Source organism: Oreochromis aureus, linkage group 5, assembly GCF_013358895.1.
Source record: "Oreochromis aureus strain Israel breed Guangdong linkage group 5, ZZ_aureus, whole genome shotgun sequence".
NCBI lineage: Eukaryota > Metazoa > Chordata > Actinopteri > Cichliformes > Cichlidae > Oreochromis > Oreochromis aureus.
Window position 1 is genome coordinate 39,058,530 of NC_052946.1, and position 6,976 is coordinate 39,065,505.

A 6,976-nucleotide genomic window follows, 5' to 3' on the forward strand; every position below is an offset into this window, starting at 1 on the left:
CCATCAAAGCCCTTGATGAACATTATGGGAAACCAAGGCAGCTAGCATTGAAAGACCACCCAACAAAGAAACTGAGAGTTAATAACACGAGGAACACAGGAGGGCAGGAGAACTGAGAGAAGGAAATCAATACCTACAAACTATAAGCTAGAACACAAACTACACTGCAAAACTATTTGACCTTAAAAATGCTAAATTACTATTAATGACAGAACTAATCCTACAAAAAAAAAAATACATTAATAAATAAATAAATCAGGAGTGTCCAACTCCAGGCCTCAAGGGCCGGTGTCCTGCTGGTTTTAGATGTCCTTGATCCAAAACAGCTGGAGGCCTGGAGTTGGACACCCCTGTAATAAATTAAAGCTCTAAAACAGAACATGAAAGGCAAACTAAGAATCCACAGAATACTTGATAACAATTAAAAATAGAAAGTCCCAACTCAGATCCATGACAGGTTAGGAACCATCGAACTCACAACATTCCATGTTCACATCACTATTAAAATTACACAGAGTAATTGTTCTTTTATTTGTATTTTTTGCCTGTCCCCTTTGGTTCTTTAGCCATCAGAATTGTTGCCTGAAGGCCAAGAAAGATGCCCAACCAATTTACTTTACTAAGTGGATCATCACGGCCTTGCCTGAGATGACCCTTGAGAAAGGACACTTAAAAAAATCACCTGGATCACCTGTTGAGAGAAGAAAAGGAAGAAAAGAAAACAAGCATAAAAGAGCAGCATAAAAAACACAACACCATCGCAATAATCTAGCTAAGTGTAAATAATAGTAAATATTAAATGTTATTGTGCAGCACGCAAGATCGACAGCGCACAATGTGCTTTGAGGTAGCAGCCAAGAAAGGTGTAGTTTGTGTCTGTGCACACCTGTGTGGATCAGCGCGCTTGTATTGAAAAAGGTTCTCCATGTAGCGATCTGCTAGGGGGTGTGGGGAGTCATAGCCCCGTCCCCCAGAGCATGAAGCAGGTATGGAGGAGATCCAGGCCCCAGACTTCCAGAGGCCCCATCGTGCGAGAGCCCAAGAAGGACCATTGGAGGGCCAACCGTGCCACCCTCCGGGGAATTGATTGATCGTACTTTATTCATCCAGAGGGAAATTGGGTTAAGGCTGCCAGCCGTGCCAGCGCCGTCTTACCCTCCCAACCATACATACATTACACAAACATCACATGGGGAAAACAGGTCAGAGAGGTATAACATGGAAAAGCACAACATGAGGAAAGATAAGGAGAAAAAATAACTCCCCCCAGACTGAGCTCCAACAGGGAGATCACATGAAAAAAAAAAACTCTTAATACACCAAAGAAACACATGACAAGCAACAGGGGTGGGTAAAAGGTGAGAGACAGCCAGTGTAGACAGTACATCCAGGCCTGCAGCCTATGCGCTGGTCTCCATGATCCACCGTCAGCATTGGAAGGGAATAAGTGTCTAAGGCGTTTGGAGGGGGAAGGGGAGATGAGTGTATATCTGCATGTGTATATATGTCTGTGTGCGTGTGTGTATGTGTCCAGAGTTCAGCTGAGACAGTGTCCTTCAACCTGCCAGGCTAAGTAAACAGTCTTCCAGCCAACCCAGGTGGCCTTGCATAGAATGGGAAGAACAGTCTAAACCAGGGGTGGGCAATCTCAGTCCTCGAGGGCGGTGTCCCTGCAGGTTTTAGATCTCACCTTGGGTCAACACACCTGAATCACATGATTAGTTCGTTACCAGGCCTCTGGAGAACTTCAGGACATGTTGAGGAGCTAATTTAGCCATTTAAATCAGCTGTGTTTGTTCGAGGACACATCTAAAACCTGCAGGGACACCGGCCCTCGAGGACTGAGATTGCCCACCCCTGGTCTAAACACAGTCGTTATCAGGGTGTTTTGTTCAGCTCCAGCCTTGAGACCGCAGCTGGTGCCGAAGGGGTCTCAGCATGAAGTGATGGTGGTTTTTACTTTAGTGCGAACAACTCATATGAATTTCAAAGCTGTTCTAACAGTCCAACACTGGTCTCTCAATCTCCCGTTGGAGAGCCGTGAGCTTTCTATGATGTTATCAAACTTACGCTCCATGATGTTGTCATTCTTGTGCTCAAAGAGCAGATTCTGAGAACTCACGACCGCAGTGCGCTTCCCAATCCAATTCACGCTCAGAGGTGTTATTCTGAGCGAGCCCCTCCAGATGTAATCCAGTTTGCACTCAGAGGTCTTGTTCTGAGTATTCACGGCAGCTGTAAGCTTCTCCAAGATCTTATCCGTGCTGCACTCAATGAGCCCATTTTGAGAAACTCATGCCTCGTCCCATTGTTTCAATCCCAGCGGGCAGCCTTGTGGGGATTTGAACAGCCGGTTCCGCTTCCTTAATGCTTTGATAAGCCAGGGCCAAGCCAGCTCTGATCAGCAAGAACCCTGTTATCATGGTTCCAAATAAGTAGAATCTTCAGCACTCAGGCTCACCCGAGCCCAAACTCCTCGTTGAGAAAAGGGTGTCTGCCGATCCGCCAGAGTGGCCTGAGCCCCAGGCCAGAGGCCTGATGGCCTCCCACGCCCCTGACCGAGCCACAGGCGCCAGGCCCCACCAAGCAGCCATCGGGAGTGAGCCGGACACCAAGAACCACCAACGCACCGACCCCTGAGGGCAGGGAGTGTGGTGAGGGGACCCTCAGAGTAAATTTTTACCTTTTAAAGTTTATTTCAAATCACTGATTCTCTCGTGTTTATCACTTATAAAATAAAACCACATTAATATTGCTGCTTCTAACTATACTTATGCCAAAAAAGTTGCTGACTCAGCTGCACTAGCTCACGTTAAATTCAGATTTCGATCTTTTGAGCTCTGCATGGACGAACACCAGCATCTATCCACAGTATTTCTGAGTTCGCGCCATTACCCCGATTCATAGCGGAAGCCGGTTTTTTACTTCCGCTTGCGCTGTTGTAGACAGTTGCGGGGTTACACCTTCACTGTTGATAAAGATTTCTCTCACTGCAGTTTCTTTTACCTGGAGTAAATGGCAACACATCGAAGGTGGATACACAGTAGAGATGCTTTAAAAAGCAGCGAGGACAGTTCACTTGCAGTGCCTCACCCGTTACTTCTCACGGAGTGGGTAGATGACATGAAACTATGGCCCGATGTTAGCTACATCGACATTATTAATTACCTTGTATTTTCCGAAGGCGTTGATGGCGAGGAATTACGTAATTACAAGAGCACCGAGGCGTATAATTACCTGCACAGCAACAAAATTGATAAAGTACTGCTCAACAAACAAGGCGACTTTATTTTTCTTAAAGCAGCTGTAGAGCCGAGCCAGAGTATTAATCAAGCGAAACACTTAGCATGGGTAATGCTAAGAGAAAGTGGAGTAGTGGAGACAGTCGGCTGTTCCTGTATCGCCGGATTAGGGAGATCATGTAGTCATGCGGCTGCTATTCTGTGGAAGGTATATCACTTATCTGGATATCACAATGTTTAAATCACTGAAACAGAAACTGGTCAAAGGCTGTGATTAAGGAGTCACGCTACTGCCTTCTAGCCAAGTATTAAGTGGAGCACTGTTTACATGTGAAAGCCACTCGTTAACTTTGTGTGGGCTGTATGCTGTACAATCACATGAAGATAAAATATATATAAAAAAAATAAAAGACTGCACATTAAGGGCAAATTTACAAGACAAGAAAAACTATAGTTATAAGAAGTGACACAGGGTAGTATAATACATGTTTGTTTATATATATATGTATATTTGTACACACACACTACTTTGAAAAAAATTAGACTGTGGATGTATATTTCTGCATCAAAAAGTAACTGACTATTAATATGATAATATGGGTGACTTTGCCAGTGTTTATATCTGTTTTGGATATGATTCAGGTGTATTGACCTAGGGTCATATCTATAACATGCAGGACACCGACCATGTACTGCTTTTGTTAGTGTAAACTTCCTCATTATGTTAAATCTTGAGTATTGACAGTGAGAAAAAACTATTGTTTGTTACAGGTGCAGAATGCTGTGATCAGTGGAAAGACAGGGCTTGCGTGTACAGATGAGCAGCGCAGGTGGAATGCAGGGACAGCAAAGAACCTTGAACCTAAATGTCTAAGCCAGATAAACTTCAGACATCACAGGGCAGAGGACCAGTACGATGTGAACACATGCGCCAAGGTGTGAAAGTGGGTGTGAGGCGCATGTGATTGGAGGATCTCCAGGGGGTCCTTTGTCCCTCCTTGGGGGGATACTCCCACTGGGTTTAAATCTGGGACTCTCGGCCATTTGACCTTAGAACTGAAGAAGCTTCTCGGATGAGAGGTGAAACGTCTTCAAGCAACTCAAAGAAGTCCAGACGCTTTTCTTTGCAAACTCCTTTTACTACGATGACCTGGATGACTGAGAACCTTCACAGACACATTTACACTTTCACTTACCGGGTACAGATTCTGTGTTGTTCGTATCACTGGAAGCTCTCACACTCAAAGTGGTCCGAGTGAGCTTTCTTCTTTTCTTTGGTGGGGGTCGGTCATAGCCCAGATAAAGCTCCGGGTCGGGGTGTAGCTCTGTGGGCTTTTTGTCGATAAAATGAAAGGAGCAAACATAAACTCTCTTTGGAGGGTGTTTGAGTCTTAAAGCTGCCAGCCACGCTAGTTTCCGATCCTCCTTCCGCGGCATAGAGTGCAGTGCGTGAGGGCGGTGGGCACGGACAGGCCTTTCTAAGTTGTTGATGCTCAAGGCAAAATGTTTCTAATGCGTTTTCAGTTTTCTTGAATTATTGTGGCAGCCGACAACAGCACACGTTGAACCCGAGCTCATCCTCGAACAGGTAAAGCCACTTATTACCGCACAAAGTAACTGATTTTGTTGCTAGCAACGACTGAACGCTGGCTCCGGCTTTGAGTAACCGGAAGTATAAAACCGGACAACGGAAGCAGTGGTCTGTCATGGCAGCCTACGTACGCTTTTACAGAAACCTGTGGATAACTGAACCTTTACATCTGGATGTCCCCAGGTCCCTGAGATCATGTGATCTGTGTATCATACAAACGAATGGAAGCAGATCTTGTGCCACAGTTTCCCCCAGACCCTGGGAATCTCTCCCTTTGAGCTTGAAGTCTGTCGACTCAGTGCACTCTTTCCAAAATTACCTTAAAATCCATCTTTTTAAACTTGCTTTTGGTTAACTTTTGTTTTTATGTTCAATCATTTTGTTGTTAAGTACTTTGTTTATCTTTAAAGGTCCTAAATAAATAATATTTGATGTACTTTTATTTCACTTTCCTTGTCTGTCTGCTCATTGATTTCAGAAACTATAACTTGTCCTAATCTGTTCTCTGTTGGGGTTCAGTTCTTCAAAATGATCTCTCCTTATTGATCTGGATATTGTGGTTTTGTAATTTTGGATTTCCTAATAGCACTGATTGTAAATCCTGCTGTAACCAGATGTTTCTCTCTATAAGGGTGAGTTTCTGTTTCTTAAGAGTTTAGGTCAGATCTTCATTTTAATCACTAAACTGTTGATGTGGCGACAGCTCTGTCTCTGTCTCTTTCCTGATGAAGCAGGACTGGGCACTGCTGCAGTGTGTGACTGCACTGTGACCCAAACACTGTAATTACTGACTTTTCTTCAGAAAGTGCAACGACTCCTCGGACTGTACCTCTGAAGCTGTTAGCAGTGTTAATGTTTGATTTCCTCAGTGCTGTGTTCACACTTTGTAACAACTTGCAGCAGCACAAAAAAGTGTTGCAACACTTCCTGTTTATGTGTTTAATGTGTCTGAAGATTAGCCTGAGGGTGCACTCTGGCTTACTGTGTGGGTTTGAGATTTTTCTTTAGAAACACATAGAATATAGAACATAATTGAAACTTATCTTTTAAATCATTTTTCTTTTTCTTTTCTTCCTGGTTTTAAGTTTTTCATGTGTTTAATTTTTTGTTACTTGATCTGCAAACATACATAATGGAACAGGACTGGGCACTGCTGCAGTGTGAGACTGCACTGTCACCCAAACACTGTTATTACTGATTTTTTCCTAGTATAAGATTAGTTGAGCAACGACAATGCAAAGACTCCTCAGAGTGTTAATGTTCAGTTTTTAATTGAATGTTGGGATCATCATTTCAGTTCTTGTGGAAGTGTAATGTGGTTTTCAGTGAGTGTGCAGATTTGCAGTGATCACCAATAGCACTTGATACTACTTAATTTCTCCTGTTGGCACCTGACAAGGAGAATATTTCTTCTTCTAAATGTTCTGCATGTTAGAAACACTTGAAGAAAGTTGATGCTTTAGCAAAAACATTTTCTTTGACTCCTTAAGCTGTGCACACTGTGCTGTATGACAGGCAGAGAGGATGGCTATCTGCCATGACTGATCCGGGGATAGCGGAGGAAGACAGGACAAAGACACACTGTGGGAGACAGCCAGACTAATAGTAAGTAATGAATGAACACAGTAGTGATGTATAAACACAGAATGAGAAAAGGTGACTGAAGCAGAAACAGTAAGTGCATCATGGGAATCTCCCAGCAGCCTAGACCTAACTGAGGGAGGATTCCGGGTCACCTGGTCCAGCCCTAACTAAATACTTTATTAAAAGTTTTAAGCCTAATCTTGAAAGTAGAGATAGTGTCTGTCTCCCGAATCCAAACTGGAAGCTGGTTCCACAGAAGAGGGGCCTGAAAACTGAAGGCTCTGCCTCCCATTCTACTTTTTAATACTCTAGGGACAACAAGTAGGCCTGCAGAGCGAGAGCGAAGTGCTCTAATAGGGTGATATGGTACTACAAGGTCATTAAGATAAGATGGGGCCAGATTATTTAAGACCTTGTATGTGAGGAACAGGATTTTGAATTTAATTCTGGATTTAACAGGAAGCCAATGAAGGGAAGCCAAAACAGGAGAAATCTGCTCTCTCTTTCTAGTCCCTGTCAGTACTCTTGCTGCAGCATTTTGGATTAACTGAAGGCTTTT